At 39.0% G+C, this 23,902-nt stretch overlaps 1 protein-coding gene and 1 pseudogene across 8 annotated transcripts in view; both read left to right on the forward strand.

Moving 5' to 3' along the window:
• NRG1 (neuregulin 1) overlaps nt 1-23,902 on the forward strand; it is a 1,138,183-nt gene that overhangs the window by 449,825 nt on the left and 664,456 nt on the right. The window lies entirely within an intron of this gene.
• LOC128929373 (protein FAM136A pseudogene) overlaps nt 1-23,902 on the forward strand; it is a 50,729-nt pseudogene continuing 26,827 nt past the window's right edge. Inside the window, exon 1 of the transcript XR_013525700.1 lies at nt 1-23,902. This exon is cut by the window's right edge and continues 26,827 nt beyond it. The product of XR_013525700.1 is annotated as a protein FAM136A pseudogene (transcript).

Below are 23,902 nucleotides of genomic sequence, written 5' to 3' on the forward strand. Positions count from 1 at the left end.
TTCACGTTCAGGTCCAGCTGTTGTGAGGACAGTCAGGCATCCATGAAGCAGGTGTGGCAGTACATGGAGGACTGCCATGTACCTCTGGCTCAAGCCCAAGCCTTGGGGAACACAGAGATAAAGAAGTTCCAAGGCCACCTGGCCCAGTGCACCATGCATTGCAGTGACAAAAGCCAAAGACTTACTAGATACAGGGAGTGTGGAGCTTCAGGCGAAGTGACAGCTGGACACTTGTGTAACGAAGTGTTGATCATGTGCATGTCACCCTGACGATGACCAAGGAGATGAAGGAGATGCTCTCATCCATTGGGATACAAATCTTTGCCAGTGACCATTAGGGCTGAGGACAGGAATCTATTTAACAAAAGGAAGGAGAATTTTAGTCTTTAAGGCAAGTGTCATGAAGGAAGAAATTAAGGATGACAACAAATATAAGACCTTTGTCACTTGCCTCTGGACAAAGGTCCTTTTACTATTCAATCCTAGAAAGTGAAATGAAAAAACTAGTGCTAAAATTAGGATCAGAGATAGTACAGGAAAGTGTATTAGAGTCAAATTTTCATGTGGCAAGTGCTTGTCCTGGCAGCAGAGATATCTCTGTACCAAGCCAGAGCCTTCCAAGGGACAAGATCCTTTTTGCTACGTGGAAACCAACAGACTGACAGAGTCCTCTAACCTGGCGGTGATCTGGTGGAGTTTGAGGAGAGGTGTTTCTCTTTGTTGCCACACTCCTATTTACCAGAAGTGTTGCTGCACCATTTTTCATAAACTATAAAACAAAACCAATGAGATAACTCATTTAGAGGGACAAAAAAAGTATTGTTGGTCTTTGTTTTGCTTGGTTTTGCTTCATATGTACAAGGGCATGAAGTTGATTTAGGATGTGGAGTTGGGAAGGAGAGTAGTTTGGATAAGAACTTTGAAAGGTTGCTGGCCATCAAGATGTGGGCGCGCCTCTCTTGAAATTCTCACACACTGCATCTTTCAGCCTGGAGACAATGCAAAAACATGAGAGGTGACTTCACACTGAGGTTTGAAAACAGAGCTTCCCTCTTATTGGCTAATGGGTCCTGAGGCTGTTCTGCAGCAGAGTGACAGGACAATCTTGTAGAAACATTTTCCACTGAAAGAGGAAGGAGGTTTTGGTGGTGATAAAAACCTGTATCCAGGAACGAACAGTGAAAGAGGAACTGTTGGCTACTTAAGAGAGTTGTGAAGTACTGGATTTGGAAAATCCTGGCTTTCATAGAACAGAATGGAATGAAAGCCCAAACCCAGCATTGCTTATGTAGCCCCTATTGAGACAATACCCTGACAACGGGAAAGTCAAAGGATGAAGAGTAAGCCACTTGGCTGGGATGAGCTGTCACTTCCTTACAGCAAAGAAGGGGCAGCCCCATTACCAAATACCACTGTTGTCCAAGCTTTTGCAACATGCAGTGTTCCTACTCAGCATGGAACCTTATCATTTTGACAAAGACCTTGTTGTCTTTCCTCCAGGTTATCACTTGAAATGATAATATAGCCTGTATGTTGTTTCCAAGCTGTCATATATTTTCCTGGTTGTTTGATTTTAACAATGAGAATAATAAGGTTTAATACTCCTCCCTAACAAATGATTTGCTTATTTCCCAATTTGAAATTACTTTGCTAAGAGGGATATAATGAGTTCTATAGTGAAACAATTACATGTTTTATCCTAATTTCTGAAATTTGTCCTTGAAAATTCAAGTTCATTGTCTCCCACCCTATCCTTTGGTTCTGTCACTTTAGAATTAATATCTTGGCAAATTGTTTCTCTTTTGTCCTTCTACCCAACAGAAGTTTATTTTTAATAAATTGCTTCTAACACCAACCAAAACCACAATTATTGAAAAAAAAATAGCCTAGGATTACTTTTACTTATAAACTTGCTTTCGGAACTTGACTTTTAATTTCAGCATTTTTAATGTCAGTTATGGATTCATTGTTTTCAATATAAGATAACATGAGCAGAGACTGTGTAGGTGGGATTGAGATTGAATACTGGGCTCATTGACAACCTCTCATCATCTCATCAAGCAGAGTTTCCCATATCCTCTGAATCTATGCCTGTGTAACTCCAAATATTAGCCTAAACATAAAAAATTCATACATTTGGATATTTTCCATAATGTTAATTATTGAAATGAATCTAAATTCTTTTCACGATGATTTAGGCAAGAAGCCCTGACTTGGAGTAACGTCAGGAAACATGTCACGTAGCGTACATTTATAAACCATCTTTTAATTGTCCATGTGAAAAGAATAACATCTAGCTGATTAGATGTATTTTAGGGGAATTTGGGAAAGAATAAATAACTCTATGCCTTATGACTGTTCTGATATCTGCTATTTATATCTCTGTTCTGGGCAAAGAACATCAAAACAGAATGAATTAATTGTTGTGCATGCTATTATGTCTCAGATATAGTAATACCAACATTTATAAAAATATCAACTCAGTACAGATAAAAAATAGAAAGTAATTTTCTTCTTTTGTTTTTAAAGAAGGAAAAATATTATCATAAACCCTGAACCTTCTTCTTTCATTGAATGAGAAGAAATAAGATATAGAAGCTGGTAGATATAAAATAATGAGAAGGTAATGTGATGGGAAGTGCCTGGGACTATGTAGCTTGAATCTCCAGAAAAGGCCTCTCTGAGAAGAAGAAGGCTTTGAGCTTGGAGATCTGGATAACAAGAAGCAGCCAGTCACGCAGGGAACAGCATTCCAGGCAGAGGGAACAGCAAGTGCAAATGCTTAATTGAGAATGATTCCAGCCGTGGTAGCCAGAGTCTATAATGCAAGTGCTGGGAGGGGTGGTAGTGAAAGGAGTTTGCATTTTATTTGAAGATCAACTGGAAACCAACAGATAGCATTAAGCAAGAAGTGGCATAGTAAGATCTACAGTTTTTAAAGTTGACTCTGGTTGTTCTGTAGGAAGATAGAAGGAGCAAGGAGACCAGATGTGGCTATTTTTTAAATTTTTCATTGATGTGTAATAACTATACATATTTATGGGATACATGTGATATTTTGATACATGCATACAATGTGTAATGATCAAATCATGCATTTAGCATATCTGTCACTTCAAACATCATTTCTTTGTGTTGGGAACGTTTCAGATCTGTTCTAGCTATCTTGTAATATATAATGTATTATTCTTAATTATATGTCTTAGTCTGTTTTGTATTGTTATAGAAGTAATTTATAAAGAAAAAAGATTATTTTGTTCACAGTTGTGATGTCTGGAAAAGTTCAAATTTGGGCATCTGTATTTGGTGAGGGTTGCAGGCCACTTCTGCTCATGGAGGAAGGTATAGGTAGCCAGTAGGTACAGAGATTATATGATGAGTGAGGAAACAGGAGGAACTAGCAAAGGGAGAAAGAACTCACTTTGTTAGTTCCTGTAAGAGGAGCTAACTCACTCCCCGTATCCTAACTCCCTGGGTAAGGCATTAATCTATTTATGAAGGTTTCACATCCATGACCCAAATACCTTCCATTAGGCCCCACCTTCAACACTGGGAATCAAATTTCAACATGAGGTCAAGGGGCGAACATCCAAACTGTAGCGCTAGAGTCATTCGACTGTGCTATTGCACACTAGGACTTATTTATTCCTTCTTTCTGACTGTGTGTTTTTGCCCATTAACCAAACTCTCTTTATTCTTCACTTCCTCGTCCTTTCCAACTTCCAGTAACCATCTTTCTACTCTCTATCTTTTTAAGATCCACTTTTTCAGCTTCCACCTATGAATGAGAACATGTAATATTTGTGATCTTGTGTCAGGCTTATTTTATGTAACATAATGACCTCCAGTTCCATCTATGTTACTGCAAAAAATAGGATTTCATTCTTTCTTATGGCCAAATAATATTCCATTGTGCACATTTACCACATTTTCTTTATGTATTTACCTATTGATGGATACTTAGGTTACTTTCATATACTGCTATTGTAAATAGTGTAACAATAAACATAAGTGTGAAATTATCTATTTGATGCACCTTTTTCCTTTTCTTTGGATCATTACCCAAGATTCAGATTGCTGGATCATATGGTAGTTCTATTTTAGTTCTTTGAGGGGTCTCCAGACTGTTTTCCATAATGACTGTGCAAATTTCTATTCAACAGTGTATTAAGAGTTGCGTTTTCTCTACATCCTTGCCAGCATTTGTAATTTTTTTTGTCTTTTTGGTAATAACCGTTCTAACTAGGGTAAAGTAATACCTCATTGTGGTTTTGATTTGCATTTCCCTGGTAATTCCTGGAAAGAGAAGACACTGGCTTAAGTTAGAGTTGAACTAGGGGATTAGTACAAAAGATGAGAAGAAACTAGAATCTGAGAAACAGAGTCAACGAAACTCACCAAATAGATGCAGTTAAGGAAGGAAGGAAAGCAGGTAAGGAAAACACCTGTTTGTGGCTTAAGTAACTGAATAAATGGGGATAGGACAATGTGAGACATGGAGTATTTGGGGAATATTTCATGTGGTATTTTTGGGGAATGGTGAAAATTCTATTAATTAAAAATCTCTATTATGCTTCCAATGGAAGATGTAAACAATTGTAGAGGAGTCTGGAACTCAAGGAAGAGGTCAGGATTAGAGATATAAATTTAGAAGACATTGGAATATAGGATTCATTAAAGCCAATTGGCCAGATGAGATCATCCATGTAGAGATTATAGATAGATAAGAGGGATCAAATCCAAGCCTTAGGGAATTTGAGTATTAAGAGTTGCCAGAGAAAGAAACCAACAAAGACAAAAAAGAAGAAGAAAAAAAGCAGTCAGTAAGGTGGAGATAAACCAAGAGGGCCTGATATCATGAAAGCATTTCAGGTTGGAGAAAGTGTTGATTAACGAGAAGACGGAAGAGCTTCCATTGCATTTGGCAACGAAGGTCACATTTGTGATCTGGACAGGACAGTTGCAGAGCATAATGCATTTACATTGTACATCTAACTAAAACACACACACTCCACACGCTCTGACAAAAGGAACAGCCACAGAAGCCTGGCATGTGATGTGCCTGGCATGCAAGTTTTGGTTTTGTCTTTTGGATTCTCCCGTTAAATATACACAGCTGTTAAACAGGGTCTCAGAAATAATGGCTTGGTAATGGATGATTCTGACAGGATACAAGAAATCTCAGAGGGTTAAGCTCATCAGGTTTATTGTTAGTTCTTGTTTCCTGGAAGTGTTTGAAGCCTTGACTCTATTAGGTGAAATATGACTCCATTAAATTGTCTGACATTTTAATACTTTAATTTAGTGCCCGGGACCACTTTTAGTGTACAATGTTTTGCAAAGGGATCTCTTTTAAACTGCCTAGCTTTTGTAACTCTTAGTTTTTCTTCCAAGACTTTCGCCAGTGTAACTATCCCAAATTTGCATCTTGCCTGATGCTAACTGAGGAAGAAGGGCACCTGGGGTTTGACCATCAGGAACAAAACAAGTTAAAATTTTCAGAGAAGATGATGAAGTAAAAACATAAAGCATTGGAGCACAAAACCCTGGAGCTTCTTGCAGGTGTTTAGCACTGACTTTTCACATAACGATGGGTAGCCCTAGGACCTCTTTAACCCCTACTTTTCACATTTGTAAAGGGAGAAAGCAGGAATTGCATTTTAAATATATAATTGTTGTCACTGGTAGCATCTATCTGGGGCCAGTGGTGCAGGCAGTAAAAAGAATTTACCCAGTTGTGAGGAAAGAAAGCCATATCAATTAGAGAAAGTATGAAAATATGTTGCAAGAGTGCAATGGTCAAATCGGCAAGAAAGGAGCTGACTGCAGGGAGATAAAGGCTGTTGGGGATTTTATAGGATGGCGCTTGTGCTGGAGATGGACTGTGTGCTGTACGGTAATGCCAATGTTGCAGTAAGCTAACTTGCATTTTTCTATTGGCCGAGGGTCTGATAGTAAGTTGGCATGAGAAGATTTTGAGTTATTTGTACAGGAGGGCTATGTGTCCTGAGCTGTGAAGAAAGGCAGACTTGTAGCTTATCTGCTTTCTCTTTCTGGTTTCTCCTGCCCCCAGCAGTCTGACTCCTTTTCCCTAATTAGGACTCCACAATTGTGGCATCTGATGTATTCTAGAGAATATGGTCTAAAGAAGTTCATTTGAATGTGCAGATCTAGCAAAGAACATGCCCTGGATGTGAAAGCTAGGAAGCACCATCAGATTGAAGATGGAGATGAACGACATCACCCTAGGTCAATTCTTAAGGACTTAAGGAGAATAGGAAGGATGGCAGGAATGGAAGAAAATGTGATAGAAGGGAAAGATGAGACACTGAAACAATTTGGAGATTGAAAGGTGAGAATCTGAAGTCCAAGGCTTCACACTAGTGGTTGAAGAATCTTGATCATGGGCGAGCCAAGACCTCAAAGGCTCAAGGGAAATGATGACAAGGTTTGTTTGGCTTGTTTAGAGCTGGGCTATAGAGTGGGAATATTGTGCTTAAACCTTAGCTGAACTGATAAAAAGCACGAATTGGTACTGAGAGATTTTTCAAATGTATATAGTTGCAGAAAGAAACAACTTGCTACCATAGTAAATATTTGTGTTAGAACACAGTGGATGAAGGTCGGGTGGCACGTGGACTGGAGGGGTTAGCAGAGCATATGTAGTAGGCAGGTGGGATAGGAATGGAAGGAAAGTATAGCTGGGGGTGATGAGGTTGAGTCTGTGACTGAGAGGGGTTTAGGTCAAATTCTCCTCCTTCTAACTTTTTTCCAGCTCTTCTCCTCCCTCTTTATCCCTCCCTTCTTGCCCTCCTCACTCTTTTCCTCCTTCCCCCTGCAACTTGTCTTCCTCCTCCTCCTCCTCCTCTCTACCTTTACTCTCTTTCTCCTTTAAAGTCTTAAAACAAAGTAACTGTGCTGATAGAACCAGAGTACACTGAGAGATTCTCAACTGTGGGCAGGATTGTTAAGTGGTAGTAAACTCAAGACAACATTTATATTGCACTTTACAATACATAAAGCACTTTCATGTAATTAACTCCTTTGATTTGATCATCACAACAATGCCTGAGGCTGATAGTTAGAAACCTTGTTACTGATAAAGAAGCTGAAATTCTTATCACTTAAATGTGTTGCTTGGGGCTTAGTAATTGGCAAAGCAAGTCAAGAGTGTCTCCAGACCCTGTGGTCTTCTTATTCCAAATCCCAAGCCCTTCTCGTTATATAGCACAATGATTATTTTTTTAATGTATAAAAAATATCTTTTTTATATATTTACAGACAATTCATGGCTTTAGACACACACACGATAAAGCCATTTTTTATTAAATATAAGAAAATGGAACACATTTGGGTCCTTTTTTTTTATTTTCTAGTGATAATGCTAAAGGCTAAAAGGCAACTGGCCATTGACAGGAGAAGAAGGAACCTGAATAATTGATGAAATATATTCTAAATCCAGAAACTGTTGAAGTAGGCTGTGTCAGAGATGCTGCGGTTGCTTGGTTGTTCCTGACATCTGATGACGCTGCGTCTCAGTAATGAAAACTTCAGGGAATATGAAAGAAGTAATAATGTGCCATGGCATTCTGAGCTTACCACCACAAGAAATAATCCGTAATTGTATCAATTACAAATGGCATATACAAATGGCATATTTTAGGGGTATAATAAGCAATGCAAAGGACAGGTCTGGCTATTAGTGCCAAAATATGTATTTATTCCACCTAGCGCTTTTTTTTTCCAGGCATTTTCCAGCATCTCATTTCTGACTATTAAATTATACCTCAGACAGAATATGCAACTACATGTAATTGAACTATTCTGGTCTACATTAAGTGCAGCAGCATAAATGGGAACTGAAAATAACCAGAAGCATTTAGAATTTTGTTTTCATTCATCTAATCTACTTCGCCTTTTGTCGGGGATGTAAGTGATTCTGAGTCCTCTCCAGACTCACACTTTTCTTTCCCCAGGCTTCAGTACCTGGGGCTCACATTCTCCATAAAAGAGTTTCAAGGCAATCTTCCACCCAGGACTGCTTATGCCTTGTATGCACACGAAGCAGGTTGCTCAAAACATAGGAAACAACGATGAGGAATAAAAAGGAAAAGCTTGTTTGTTAAAGAACAAGGAGGCCAGCAGTCTTTTTCATAACTTCTTGTTTATAGAAATCAGACTTTTTTTTTTTTTTTTTTTGGTAAAAGCAGATTTGGAGCATGAAAGAAATATGACCTAGATTGTATTGTTTCCTTTTATTTGTCTACAAATACTGTAGCTGAAGTGCGCTTTTCAGCTGTTGCTTCTAAATCATAAACTCGATTCGTCATCAAAGAAACAACAACGTGATGTCTGGGGCAGATGCAAGGTTAAAGTATGTCTAAAGAAATAGCAAGCTGGTTGTGTTTAATGTGGATGGTAAGTTATAGCAAACAAACTAAAACCCACAAACCCCAAACATTTTCCCTTTTAGTTATAGAAATTAGGAAATGCCCTAATGTACATCTTTCCTTTCCAACTGTACTGAGATTTTGAATTTTATAATTTGTACTAATATGTAACTAGACCGGATATAGTCTGTTGTGGCTTTCTTGTGATGGGAAGAAGGTGAAATCAATTTTCAGTTGAAATATGTTTTTCAGTTCACTATATGATGTTTGTAGGGCTTTTTTAGAGAAGGGCTTTGCATTCACACTTGAGCAGTTTAGCAGGTTTCATTGCAGGGTAAATCCAGCTATTGGATCTACTTGGAATGTTTTCATAAGAAGAGATGGAGACAAAGTGATTCTTGCTTTCAAATACACTTACGATACAAAAGAATAGTTGAAGACTTTTTCTTTTGAGACAGGGTCTCACTCTCTTGCCCAGGATAGAGTGCAATGGCATGATTTCAACTCACTGTAGCCTCAACCTCCCAGGCTCAGGTGGTCCTCCCACCTCAGCCTCCCAAGTAGCTGGGAATACAGGTGTGCCACCACATCCAGCTAATTTTTGTATATTTTTTAGAGATGTGGTTTTGCTGTGTTGCTCAGGCTGGTCTTGAACTCCTGGGCTCAAGCTATCCTCCCCTCTTGGCATCCCCAAGTGTTAGGATTACAGGTGTAAGCCACTGTTCCCAGCCTAATTGAAGACTTTTGTATGTTAGGTGCTAAGTAATACAAAAGTAAAAGTACCACTGTTTCTGTCCTCAAGGAATTTATAGTCTGGGGAAGGAGACACAGTATAAACGAACACACTGATAAGTAAATGATTCCAAATTGTGCCAGGTGCCATGATAGAAAAAAATAGATATGCATTATCTCTGTGCTCCCTGTGAGGAGCACCTGACCTGTCAGGAAGTCCAGTGATTATATCCATCAGTCTTCTAGGTACACCAAGGATTGAATGTCACAAGACTTGCATTCAAGCCCTGCCATTGAATCCAGTTGGGTCTTTCTGGGCTTCAGTTTCTAAACATTCAGTAATAGTATTGAATGTTAGCATTGAGTAATAGCATTGAATGCCCTCCATGTTTGTTGCAACTTCATTCACAATTGCAATGTCTTGGTTGCTTTCTAAGGTTTCTTTTAATTTTTAACTTTTGTAGTTACATAGTAGGTGTCTGTATTTATGGAGCATGTGAAATAGTTTGATAAAGGCATGCAATGCATAATAATCATATCATGGAAAACGGGCTATCCATTAAGCATTTATTCTTTGTGTTACAAACAATTCCATTTTGTTCTTTTAGTTATTTTTAAATGTGCAATTACATTATTTTGACTATAGTTGCCCTATATGCTATTAAATACTAGGTCTTATTTATTCTTTCTATTTTAGGTACCCTTTAACCATCTCTACCTCTCCCCCATTCCCCAGTACCCTTCCTAGCCTCTGGTAACCATCCTTCCATTCTCTATCTCCGTAAGTCCATTTGTTTTGATACTTACATCCCAGAAATGAGTAAGAATATACAACGTTTGTCTTTCTGTTCCTGGCTTATTTCACTTAAGATAATGACCTCCAGTTCTACCACATTGTCGCAAATAACAGGATCTATTGTTTTCATAACTAAATAGTACGTCATTGTTTGTATGTACCACAATTTATTTGTCCATTCATGTGTTGATGGACACTTAGGGTGCTTCCAAATCTTGGCTGTTGTGAACAGTGCTGCAACAAACATGGACATGCAGGTATCCCTTTAACATAATGATTTCCTTTCTTTTGGAAATATATCCAGGAGTGGGATTGCTGGATTATATGGTAGCTCTGTATTTAGTTTTTTGAGGAAACTCCAAACTGCTCTCCATCATAGTTGTACACATTTACATTCCTGGTGGCTTTCTAGAACCTCCTCTTGGGGAACCATATGGAAATTTTGCTGAAGGTGAGAATATGGCAGCTTGATGCAATGCAGTGGTGTTAAGCTGCTTAGTTCGTTACTTAAGGCTCAAGAGAGATGCATAGAGGCTGCTGCAGAGCTGTAGAGAGGAGATGAGGAGTGAGCAAGGGAGGTGGGGTTGGAGACTCAGGGCATCTCCCACCCCGACTTCCCTCAGACATGCCCCTCCTTTATCTGTTGATTACACCAGGCTTCCAGGGAAGATTTTTTCCAAAGAATTCATCTGCTAAAAGAGGAAAACATTTTCAAATTATTTTTGTAGTCCAAATAGTCTCTGGAACTAGACAATGCTGGATTCCAAATATAGACGTGCGGTGCTTAACGACAGGGATACATTGAGAAGCGCGTTGTTAGGCGATTTTGTACTTGTGTGAACATCACAGAGTGTACTTACATGAACCTGGATGGCAAAATGTACTACACACATAGTACATACTAGGCTATATGGTCTAGCCTGTTGCTCCTAGGCTACAATCTGGACAGCATGTTACTGTATTCACTACTGTAGGCAATTGTTAATACCGTGGTACTGGTTTGCCTAAACGTATCAAAACCTAGAAAAGGTACAATAAAATATGGCATAAATTTTTTTTAAGGTACACCCATGTAAGGCCCTTCCCATGAATGTGGCTTGCAGGACTAGATGTTGCTCTGGGTGGGTCAGTGGGTGAGTGGGGAGAGAGTGCGAAGGCCTAAGACATTACTGTACACTGCTCTAGACTTTATAAATGCTACATTTAGGCTACCTATATTTATAGAAAAATTTCCTTTCTTCAATACTACATTAACCTTAGCTTATTGTAACTTTTGACTTTAAACTTTTTCATTTTTCAAAACGTTTTGACTCTTTCAATAATTGCTTGAAATATAAACATTATACAGATGTATTCTTTCTATAAACTTTTTGTATTTTAAAATTTTTTATATTTTTATAATTTTTAAACTTTTTGCTAAAAATGACACAAATGCACACATTAGCCTAGGCCGACACAGGATCAGGATTGTCACTATCACTGTATTCCACCTCCACATCTTGTCCCATTGGAAGGTCTTCAGGGGCAGTGACAATCCTGAAGCAGTCATCTCCTATAACAATGCCTTCTTCTGGAATTCCTCCTGAAGGACCTGCCTGACACTGTTTCACAGTTAACCTTTTAAAAAAAATACAAGTAGAAGGGGTATGCTCTAAAATAACAATAAAAAATGTAGTATACATCAGCCGATAACAGTTTTTCTTATCATGATCAGGTAATATGTACTCCACATAATTGTATGTGCTAGACTTTTTAATTTCTTCTTTTTTGAGAAGGAGTCTCCCTCTGTCACCCAGGCCTGAGTACAGTGCCACAATTTTGGCTCACTGCAGTCTCTGCTTCCCAGGTTCAAGTGATTCTCCTGCCTCAGCCTCCTGAGTAGGTGGGATGACAGGCACACAACATCACGCCTAGCTAATTTTTGTATTTTTAGTAGAGACAGGGTTTCACCATGTTGGTCAGGCTGGTCTCCAACTCTTGACCTTACGATCTGCCTGCCTCAGCCTCCCAAAGTGCTAGGACTAAAGGTGTGAACCACTGTGCCAGGCTGCGTGCACTAGACTTTTATATGACTGGTAGTGCAGTAGGTTTGTTTACACCAGCATCACCACAGACACGTGAATAATGAAATGTGCTGTGACATTATAAGGGCTATGATGTCACTAAGTGGTAGAAATTTTTTAGCTCTGTTATAAACTTATGGGTCCACCATCATACGCAATCCATCAACGACCAAAATGTCATTATGGAGAGCATGACTGTATTCATCTGTTTTCATGTTGCTGATAAAGATATACCCAACAGTGGGCAATTTTCAAAAGAAAGAGGTTTAATAGACTGACAGTTTCGCATAGCTGGGGAGGCCTCACAATCATGGCAGAGGGTGAAAGTCACCTCTCACATGGCGGCAGACAAGAGAAGAGAGTTTGTGCCAGGGAAACTCCCCTTTATAAAAACCATCAGATCTCCTGAGACTTATTTACTATCACAAGAATAGCACAGGAAAGACATACCACCATGATTCAGTTACCTCCCACCAGGTCCCTCCCACAACACATGGAAATTGTGAAAGCTAGAATTCAAGATCAGATTTGGCTCTGGACAGAGCCAAACCATATCAATGACTACAGTACTATAGCACTTGAGTAGTTTTTTTAAAGCCCTTGAGTATCTTATGATCTATAAAATGGCACTCAAAGCTCTCCCATGGATATTTGCAAGCCTTATAGATATTGTCTGGAAGAGAAAGATTACTTAGGAATATATTATAACTCTTGATGTTTTTATTATATTTGTCATTAATATGCACAAATTGTAAATGTATTATTAATAATTATTTCAGAAAGTGAAGTGAAAATATCATAAAACCCTTGGGTGAATTCAAACATGTCCATTTTGTATGACAAATTATCTGCTTCTATTTCTGTTCCACCCAGAATTTCTTTTAAGCAGTGGAAATTCATCTGGAAACTTAATCTTATCCCACTATAGAAAGCCATTCTTGATGTGCCACTAATTCTGCCAAATGGGCTGACTTGACTACTCTCTTAGGATACAGAATTATATTAAGAAAAATAGAGTTAAGAAGAAGAAAGTACAAACGTTGTGTGTCCATATAACAAACAGATGACTGCTTTAGACGTATTTGGACTGTAAACACCTGTGGAATCTTGCCTGTATCTCTTTTATTTTTCCAGATTTTGCTCATGGGAGAGACACAATTTGTTCTTTGAATGTAGCCACTATATTTTAACATACATGCTGATTTAATCATGCTGGTCAAAATTTTCTTTTTATAGCATCCAGATAGCTTGTGCATATAACTACATGCAGTTTTATTTTGTGGCCAACTGGCAACCATATGGAAGTCAGCTAAAATGTATTTTGATTATATAACTCTGCATATAGGCACATCGTCTCAGGGAAGCTCAGGTATCATAGAGGCAAATGAATTCAGCCTGATATTACGGTAAAGACATGAATCTGGGCCGGCCGTGGTGGCTCAAGCCTGTAATCCCAGCACTTGGGAGGCCGAGGCCGGTGGATCACAAGGTCATGAGATCGAGACCATCCTGGTCAAAATGGTGAAACCCCGTCTCTACTAAAGATACAAAAAATTAGCTGGGCACGGTGGCGCGTGCCTATAATCCCAGCTACTCGGGAGGCTGAGGCAGGAGAATTGCCTGAACCCAGGAGGCGGAGGTTGCAGTGAGCCGAGATCGCACCATTGCACTCCGGCCTGGGTAACAAGAGCGAAACTCCGTCTCTAAAAAAAAAAAAAAAAGACATGAATCTGATAGTTTGGCATTTCTGGACCCGCACTGATTTCTTGAAGAAAAGCCCGTATAGCTGGAATCAGTGCCTTAAAGGTTTCTTAATATAATGAGCTCATAAAATATGTGCTCTCCCACCTTCTTCAGATATGGTAGTTGATGTAACAGAGATCTCTTTATTAATTGATTTTAATAAAATATTCACAATTAAAAATACATAGAAAAAACGAAGCAGGTAAAGACTAGAACTAATGGTTAGAGTTGTTGAAGATGCGTATATAATTTACTCCTTTTAAAATAAATGGAATTGGGCTATACTATTGTAATAGACTTTTGTCAAAATCAAATTAAGAACGCTACTCAATTTCCTTTTTCTTCCTTTATTCATCTCTGTAAATATTATTTTAAGGCCCTTGAAAATAAAATAATTATCTTATTAAAATTAATTATATGTTGAGTTTAAAATGTTGAAGTTCATGGGAGAAAAAAATCAGGATTTGTTTTTAGTTTCAAATGTACGTATATAAGAAAATAATACACAGTAGTTTTCTATGTGCTATTAGACATTTGGTTCCCATTTTGCCATTTGCTTTCAGTTTACCTGGCATGAAGATAAAAATGACAGCTGTTTCTCACTTGACATTTGAAAGACAAGAGCAATAAGAAACCCAGCGAAACTCCTAGAGAATTTTCATAGGGAAAATAAGCATATTGACATTCTTTGACTTTTGTAAATTGATTTTTTGGCTCCAGCTGCTTTAAAACCATTAAGAGTTAGAGTTAATCATTCTTGATTTTTTATTGTTAGTCATTTCTCTTATTCATAACACTGAATAATAGCAATACTACTCAGTTTTATTTATGCTCACATTCAGTGGCATGTTAAAAAATTCACAAAGTAGCATACTGAAATTCTTGCAGGTAACTGGTAAAATATGTAGTCTTTCATAGATTGTTGATTGATATTCTAATGAAAGAGTAAATCTTTTGAATTTTTTTCTTTTTCTTTTTTTAGTTCACCAGGGTGCAGGTGGGCTAAGGCCGAAAAGGGCGTTAGCCAAATCTTGTGAATTTTAAAGGTGATCCCAGGTTGGTCTTAACCCTACTGTGTTAAAAATGTCAGCATCTTTTTCCTATAAAGACAACCTGAAGGATTTTTTGAAATATGTACAAGTGCTTCTTTTTAAAAACCTTGTTGATCACGTCGGCTTAATTAGCTATGAAAGGAATGATCCTTCACCCCCATGTTAATGTATGTTTACTGTGAGTTTGTAAAAGCTTCTGAATAGAGATTGATGCCATATTAATAAATTATCCCACTATACATTCATAAAGTATGATGATACATCTATATGAATATAATAGGTGAGTGTAGATTCATATCAAAAATTGAAATCCCAGAGAAAGAAATCCCCAAAATCTGTCAGTATGCTCTGTGACATGATTAAGGGGAGTTACATTGCAGGTAGAATTAAAGTTACTGTTTTAGTCCATTTGTGCTGCTATAACAAAATACCTGAGACTGGCTAATCTATAAAGAACAGAAATGTATTTTCTGTTCTGGAGTCTAGGAAGTCCAAGATCAAAGTGCCAGCAGGTTCCATCGTCTGGTGAGTACTGCATCTTCAGAGGGGAGGGAAAAGAAACACTTTGTCCTTACCTGGCAGAAGAACAAAAGAGCAAACTACCAAACATTGTCAAGCTTCTTTTATAAAGGCCTTAATCCCATTTGTGAGGGAGCAGCCCTCATGGCCTAAGTACCTCTTAAAGGCCCTATCTTTTAAAACTACCAAGTTGGCAACACCTGAATTTAAGAAGGAGCATAATCAAACCATATTATTGCTAATCAATTGACCTTAAAAGAGATAATCCTGGATTATCTAGGACCCCTTGTGATTACAAGTTTCCTTAAAAGTGGAAGAAGGTGACAGAAGAGAAGTGAGTGTGAGGTAATGCAAACAGGACTCAACACACCATGGCTGACTTTGAAGAAAGAGATCTGAATTTCAACAGCTGAGGAAGGTGTTCCAACCTTTGGAAGCTGGAAATGGCAGATAATCAGATACTACCCTGAAGCCCTCAGAAGGGAATTCAGCCCTGACAGTACCTTTGTTTTAGCTCTGTGCAACCTGTTTCAGACTGCTGAAGAACTGTAAGATAATAAATTCATGTTGTTTTAAGGCACTAAGTTTGTAACAATTTGTCACAGCAGCAATAAAAAAACCAATGCAGCAAAAGACAATAATGTCTGTTTAATCACATAGTCATGGAACATCTATTAACTAGCAACTTATTAAATACAGCTTATTACTGCAACATCTTTGGGGTAATTAAAACATCCTCCATGAATCAGTGTGAGAATTATACTTAAGTATCTGCCAATTGCCACGATAATAGAAAGGCTTATGACTTTTTTACTAATGATATTAGGAAGGCAAGGGCCCAACGTTATGAGCAGTGTGGTGGAACCCCAAACATCTTTTCACTTAAACATGCACATATATCATTCATTCTCTTTATTCCCAAGTTTTGGTGTTAGTATTGAGGGGCAGTAGTTCATGATTAGCCTCGGGCGTGTGCGGACTTTAGCTGCCTGAGCTGGTTGACCTGAGAGTCCAGAAAAGGCTTATTAAACATTATGAGAACTAGACAAGACTTTTGAGACCATCTGTACAAAAACTTTGGTTTTACCAGTAATCAAATTCAGACCCAGCATCACTCAGCTGGTAGGTTGTAAAACTGAGATGAGAATCTGCGTATTTTGGTTTTTCCTAGTTCTGTGTTGTTGCACTGCGTAATGAAATCCAGCCAGAGCCACACATTCAGTTCCTGACTAGTCCATGATTAGAGTCACTATCAAGTCAAACATAGATGAGGCATTACATCCAGGCGGCCATAGTTATTTCTGTGTGTGTTCCCTAGATAGTTTCCCTGAAGCTTTCCCATCAACACCAAGAAGCTGAAGAGGAAAATGAAAGTTTCATATTCAAAAGAGACCAACATCATTCATGGATGATGACCTTTTTTGAGACTCATAATATGACCTTTTTTGAGACTCACTAAATCATTACATCATACAGAACAATGATCTAATATTTTACTGTATTATTAACAATGATCTGATATTTTGCAGTCTCAGCTACTAGATTTCTAGAAAGCTCTGAGCTCCTTTGGATATGAACGTGGTCAAATCTCTTTAACTTTCTAGTTACGCTGCTTTAGGTAAATTCTACTTCTCTGAATCTAGGCTTCCTCCTCTGTACAATGGAACTGACAATTTCTATGTCTGAGAGCTCTCATAATGATTAAAGAAATGAATATTTGCAAACCGCATACCATTATTTGGAATATAATCAGTGCTGAATAAATCGTAGCTATTTGATTGTTTAAAAAAATCTTGCTAGAATCATGAAGAGTGTATTTATCTAAGTGGGGGAGGAAAACCTAAGTAAGACCCTTGGATTTTGATATCAAGAAAACAGAGAGAAAGAGAGATGGAGAGAGAGAGGAATGATTGTCAACACAAAGAGAAATGCTTGAGGAATTTTCAGGGCCCCCTCAAGAGTCAAAGGACAGGCTAGAAAAAAATGTCAGAGAAGAAAGAGCTCAGAGAAGGTGAAAGGAAAGGAGAGGAGGGGAGAATGGAAGGAGAACCAAGAAACCAGCAGTGTTTTATAAAGGTGAGCATTGAAGAAGGTGAGCAGAGGAAGAAAGAACACAGTGAGCGGTTGAAATCACTAGTTATTTTCTTCGGATTCATCTCTTAAAGGAAATACCTTCCAAGAGAGATCTTTGCTCTTTTGTGTGCAGGTGAACGTGAGGTGACAATCTCTCCATTCTTTTTCTAATGATGACCCTGAACAAGGTCATGCTCTTCTTTTAAACACCCTTTCTGAAGCTCTATTACAATAGAATCAAATAGGGTCTCCTTGGTTTATGTCACTGATCTAAGGTTGAGTGATGTACTTGGCAGATCCTTTTGAACTGCCCCATCTGGGAACTGAACCAAAGTCTGGATCCCCAATCATGTTACTCACAATTACCTTTCCCTTTCTGCACAGTCGTCACATTCACTACCAAAAGTATAAAATCCATCTCATAAGACGCAGTTGAAGTAGAATGATGCAGTTTCCCAAACTTGCCTGATTATACAAATGCCCGGTAGCGTTGCTTTCTGGAGATTTGGATTCTTACCTCAAGGTGATTCTTATCATTAGAAAGTGAAACACAGAAATGAAGAAACTTTTGAGTAAAGCAACATTTCCTACCTAGTGACTGGGTGGTTCTGAATATGACACCATCATTCTCCTATCAACAGAAGGTGACAGTTTGACAAATAGGCTTAGGATTCATATTCATCCATAAGCTTTCATTTTGCTAAGCTATCATTTTTTTTTCTTTCTTGTTCTTTTTGAGACAGAGTCTAGCTCTGTCATCCAGGCTGGAGTGCAGCGGCGTGATCTTGGCTTTGCAACCTTTGCCTCCTGGGTTCAAGAAATTCTCCTATCTCAGCCTCCAGAGTAACTCGGATTGTAGGAACCTACCATCATTCCTAGCTAATTGTTGTATTTTTAGTAGAGATGGGATTTCACCATGTTGGCCAGGCTGTCTCAAACTCCTGACCTCAAATGATCAGCCCTCCTTGACCTCTGAAGGTGCTGGGATTACAGGAGTGAGCCACTGTGCCCAGACTTGCTGAGCTATCTTTTTGCTACTCGTGATGATGATTGTATGGATGACTCGCTGGTCTGTGTTGTATTCAAGTGGTATCTTCTCTCTGTCACATCTTCATTATGCTTTTCTAGCAGGCTTGCTAGTCCCTCCTGTCTTGTTGCATGTCAGGCTTGGAAATATGAATTGCAATCACACTGTGAGATGATTAATTGTCCAATATTTCTCAAGATTTCATGCCCTTTAAAGATTATTTCACATTCATCTTTGAGTCCTCAGTATTTTGCCTGCCTGATACCTAGTAAACAGTATTTGTTAAATGAATACGCAATGTAGACTCAGAAGGATCCACATGGTGAATGAGAAAATTGAGCTCTAATCCCAGGAAAAGAACAGGAAATGGAGGTAAAAGATTTGCCTAAGTTTCCCCATCTATCCAGGCAGGTCTCCAGATACCAGTTTCTGCTTCCTTATCTGTCTGGAATTGATGTAGAATTGATCTTAGAGGTCAGTTTGGGCTTTCTTACTCTCTATATGAGCCTTTGATACTTAGAATGTTATTTTGTGTTCAAAGTGCAAGAAATCATGAAGAAATGAAAGGAGGAAAATGGTGGCAATAATGATGATTAACTAACAATGTTTTATTGCATGACATGAAGTTAAACAGTAATTATTTATTGTTGTATCTGATGCTACAGCATTAAACTGCTGCCTCCACAGGAAAGATCTTATGAGACTCTAAGTAAGAGTAAAGAATCACTAAAATATTCAGAACAGAATTTATAGTAGTTGCATTACAGCTTCCTTTGAATTAATATTTCCTCTGAGATGACTTCTGCCAAATGGTTTTGCTTCATTCCTGATTTAGTTGCTAGGAAAATCAGGACTATCCCAGAAGGTGAGGCTATGAAGGTTTCATTATAGAAAAATCTTGCGTCTGAAGCGGTGACTCTGGACCAAAGAAAACGAATTGGATGCCGTTGTGAATGGGCAGAAGTCAGCACCAGCAACTTCTTATTTAGAAGTAAGAGTTGATAAGGGAATTCACCATTGAAGTCAAGTCTGCATGTTTTTTCTTATTTCCTCCTTTGCATCCATCTTGCAAAGCAACTTTTTAAGAGAAAATGAGTGTTGCATTCTTGATAGTGAATTGCTCTGCTTCTTCAGCAGGAGGTGCAAGAGAAATCCTATTTGCATCCTCTCAGCTACTCTTAACAAGCCCCTAAAGGCTGAGTTAATGTTTGTTTGTGGCCTGCAGTGGCCAAAAGGGAATAGCAGGAATTATTCCCTTCATAGAAATGGTGGAGAATATGAGTGCCGCCCTCTATAAACTGGAGGAGATTTACCTGCACAATTCTCCTCTCTGCTTTTAGTACTGTTTGGTGGATGAAAGGGACCCCTGGACTTTGGTCTCAGACACACCAGGCTGGTTTCAAATGTTTCTTTTTCTGAAATCCACAGTAAGCCACTTAAACTTTCTGAGGCACAATATTCTGTTCTGTACAATTGGAATAACAATGCCATGCACTAGAACAACTTCATAATTTGCAGGCCCAGTAGTAAATGAAAATAGGAAGCCTTTTGTTCAAAGAACATGAAACTTAAGACAGGAAGGGCAGAGCGTTAAATAGGTGTGGGGCCCTTCTGAGCGTGGGGGCTGTAGCACTGGGCAGGCCACATACCCATGAAGCTGACCCCACTGTGCAGGCAGATTGGCTGTTGGATTTCAGATATCTCTGTATCTCAGACAGTGGATCCCAGAAAAGGGCATTTGCACTGGCTGCTAGCTAGATTTAGCCAATGGAATGCAGTGATAGGAGCCTGGGGGTGAGAGGGAGGGGGAAGTCAAGTGATTTCCTTCTTTTCTCCTTTCCCCATCTCTATTTACCCTTGAAAGTTATCTCCAGGGCCGGGCACGGTGGCTCAAGCCTGTAATCCCAGCACTTTGGGAGGCTGAGGCAGGAGATTTGCCTGAACCCAGGAGGCAGAGGTTGCGGTGAGCGGAGATCGCGCCATTGCACTCCAGCCTGAGTAACAAGAGCGAAACTCCGTCTCAAAAAAAAAAAAAAAAAAAGAAATTTATCTCCAATAGTAACAGCTTCCTCTTTCAGTTCCTCTAGTGTACCTAGGACAGCCCATCTTCTGGGGTCGCACCTTTCCTGATCCCACTTCTTGCTAGTCAGTTCCCTGCAGGCAGCCCAGCTCCTTTGCTCTAACACCCCTAGTTTCCTTGGTTCCTCCAGCCTGACAGGTGCTAGCTGCTTCCTGATATTGCTAATATCTTGACTATCTCCCTGTTCAGTATTGGGTATTCAGCTCTTCCAAGCCTCTTTAGTTCCCCTTATTAACTCTTCTCTATTCTGCATAGAATCTGATACAAGTATACCTTGAAAGATTATTACAAGGAAATAATTTGTCTAAGGCAGTGGTTTTCAACTGCAGATTGCAATTCATTTGTGAGTATAAAATCAATTTGATGGGTCAAGACTGGTGTTTTAGAACACAGAATAACTTAGAGCAGAATAGAAAACATGGGGGTGCATTGTATGTATTAAGGGTACATATGATTTCATAAAGCTTTTGATTATCTTTGTGCATATGTGTGGTAGGTACCAGTTCATGCTGTAAAAATGTATTACTTTCTAGCAGGTGGGGGGAAGAAAGAAAGGCCAATGGTCTAAGATTTCTGGCACTTAATTAGCACTCAATAAATTGTAGCAACTATTGTTGCCATCCAAGACCATGTGATTTAAGCAAAAGACAGTCAGACAGCCCAAAGAGTTTACCATTCCAACTGACTTTAGCTCATTAGAATACTTTCATGTCATTGGGTCAACTTGTACAAAAATGGCCAAAGCATTTACTTACATTTGTTTGATTACACCTAGACAAGCCCAGACTGAGTCACCACCAGCCTTGGCTGAAAGAGAAGCCAGCCAGGTTCAAAGTAAAGAAACAGTTTTAAAATAACATTTTATTTTTCTGTGAGTCATAGCAAATCTGTCCCTGCAACATCTTTCTCCTACAGCTGAATGCTTTAAAATGATCAGGTCTCACCCAGGAAAGTGGGGCTGGGAGAAAATGATGGGATAAAGCAGCTTCCCAATCAGTGCATTAGTAAGAGTGCAACCACTGGCATTCTTCTTTTTTCAAAAGTATCAAAAAGCTCTGCAGAGAGAACTGTGTCCCCAAACAGCCATGAGATTGGTAAATGACAAATATTTATCAGCCTTTCAGCACCTGCTGATGGAAGAACTAAAGAAAAAAAAAATCACACGTGACTTTATAAGCCCATAGACACCCCAGCTCTAATGGGTGCTGGTAGCTCTGTGTTGCTGGCCACACATGGGAAAAGGAAGAGTGAAAGAATTTTTAGTGCCTTGGGTACTTCTTGTCTGTTTCATCAGGCTTTGAAACTCAGCTTGAATCCATTTAACTCTGAAGAATAATAGATCTGAGGAACAACAGAGCTCTAGGTCATATGGATTTCTCGGCTCAGAGAGCCCAGAACTCTGAGATCTACCCAGAACTCTCCCTGGAGCTGAAGTAGCCCTTGTAAACTCTCTCTTGATGGTATGATAGCACAGTAGCCTCGCTCATATTAGTGCTGGTTTTGAGCATCTATCATGACAAGGCATATGTCTGCTTCTACTACTACAGAGAATAGAGTTTGCCAAAGTCAAGTGACAGAGAAAAAGAACAGTAATTGATAACACGTACCCTTATATATCAGGCTCTTGAATAATGCAGGGATTAGGGGTGCCAAACACCCATGCAGTCAAAATCTGTATATAATTTTTTTTTCCCAAGGCAAAGACACACTCTGGTGCCCAGGCTTGAGTGCAGTGGAGTGATCTTGGCTCACTGCAACCTCTGCCTCTTGGGTTCAAGAGAGTCTCCTGCCTCAGCCTCCTGAGTAGCTGGGGTGATAGGCGTATGCCACCATGCCTGGCTAATTTTTGTATTTTTAGTAGAAACGGGTTTCATCACATTCGCCAGGCTTGTCTCAAAGTCCTGACTTCAGGTAATTCACCTGCCTTGACCTCCCAAAGTGTGTAGATAACTTTGGACTCCCCAGAGACTACTAATAGCCTATTCTGACCAAAAATCTTACTGATAACAGCCTTAAGGCATATGTTGTATGTTATATGTATATTATGCTATATCATAATAAAATAAGTTGGAAAACAAAATGTTATTAAGAAAATCATAAGAGAAAATATATTTACTATTCATTGAGAAGTGGAAATGGATCATCATAAAAGTTTTCCTCATCATCATCTTCAGGTTGAGTAGCTGAGGAGGAGGAGGAAGTGGACGGGTTAGGCTTGCTGTCTCAGGGATGGCAGTGATAGAAAAAAATCTGCATATAAGTGGACCCATGCAGTTCAAACCCTTGTTGTTCAAGGGTACTTAACATTGTCCTGGATGCTATATTGAGTACTTCATACATGTAAATTTACTTAATCCTCACAACATCCCTATGAGGTGGATATCGTTATTATCCTCATTTCCAGCTGAGGAAACAGATAGGGAAGGCAAATAATTTGCTCGAATCTGCGCAGTTAATTAATCATAGAGCTCAAATTCAAACAAAGTAGTGTGGCTGCCAAGTCAATGCTCTTAACCTCCACCCGGACTGGGAGCCAGAGGGTTGCATTCTAATTTTATCGTTCACCAATCTGACTGTTGGGGCAAATCAGCCCCACTGCAATCTTCTCTTCTCATCTGTAATATAAAGAAATTGCTTAAGATATTTTCAAGTTTCTTAGTGCCACCTCCCATTGAGAGCTTTTAGTGTTCAGAAGGATGATATTAATGTATTCCGTTGTCCTAAATATTTCAAACACATCAGTTACTATTCCAAACAACTCAAATGGGGATATTTTTTGATTCCTCCACTTCCAAATTAAGGCTGAAGGGGCCCCATGTTTATTGCCGAGTCTCTTTCTCCCGCCTTCTTTTCCTCCTATATGACCTAAAACTGCCTTTTGTCTTTTAGCATGTGGGGAGAAACTCTGGGAAGCTTCCTAAATCCCTAAATTTGTCACACCCATCCTTAAAGAATTGCTGAGTTAAAAGTGGGATTGGTCTAAGCAGAGGAGATACTTAAGGAAGCAGAGGGGTTACCCCTAAACGATGTTTCTAATTAAGCGAAGTGTAAGGTCAGAGAAACGCCCTCCTGGATGGAGCTCTTCACCACCTGATGAGCTGATTAAATATCATGCAGCAAAAAGTAAATGTTTACTCCAAGCCAGGTGCTTGGGCTCTAAAGAACTCTATTAGGCAAGAGTAAGTGGTTTAATTGGCTCACCTTCATTCAGCTGTTAGTGTGTGTTCCTCATAAGTGCCTGTCAGAAAGAATCTTTTGTGTTTCCCTTCTAACAGCTGGCTCATAAAAACATAAACTCATCTTACAATGTTAAGTAAGGATCCTACTTTCAATTCCAGTTTCTTTCCTCCAATTTGTATTAATATGAAAGGAGAGAATGAAAATTAAAACATGCTTCTTTAGCTGACTACTTAATCAAAATTAATGG

The sequence above is a fragment of the Callithrix jacchus genome, chromosome 13 (genome assembly GCF_049354715.1).
Source record: "Callithrix jacchus isolate 240 chromosome 13, calJac240_pri, whole genome shotgun sequence".
In the NCBI taxonomy this organism is placed as follows: Eukaryota; Metazoa; Chordata; class Mammalia; order Primates; family Cebidae; genus Callithrix; species Callithrix jacchus.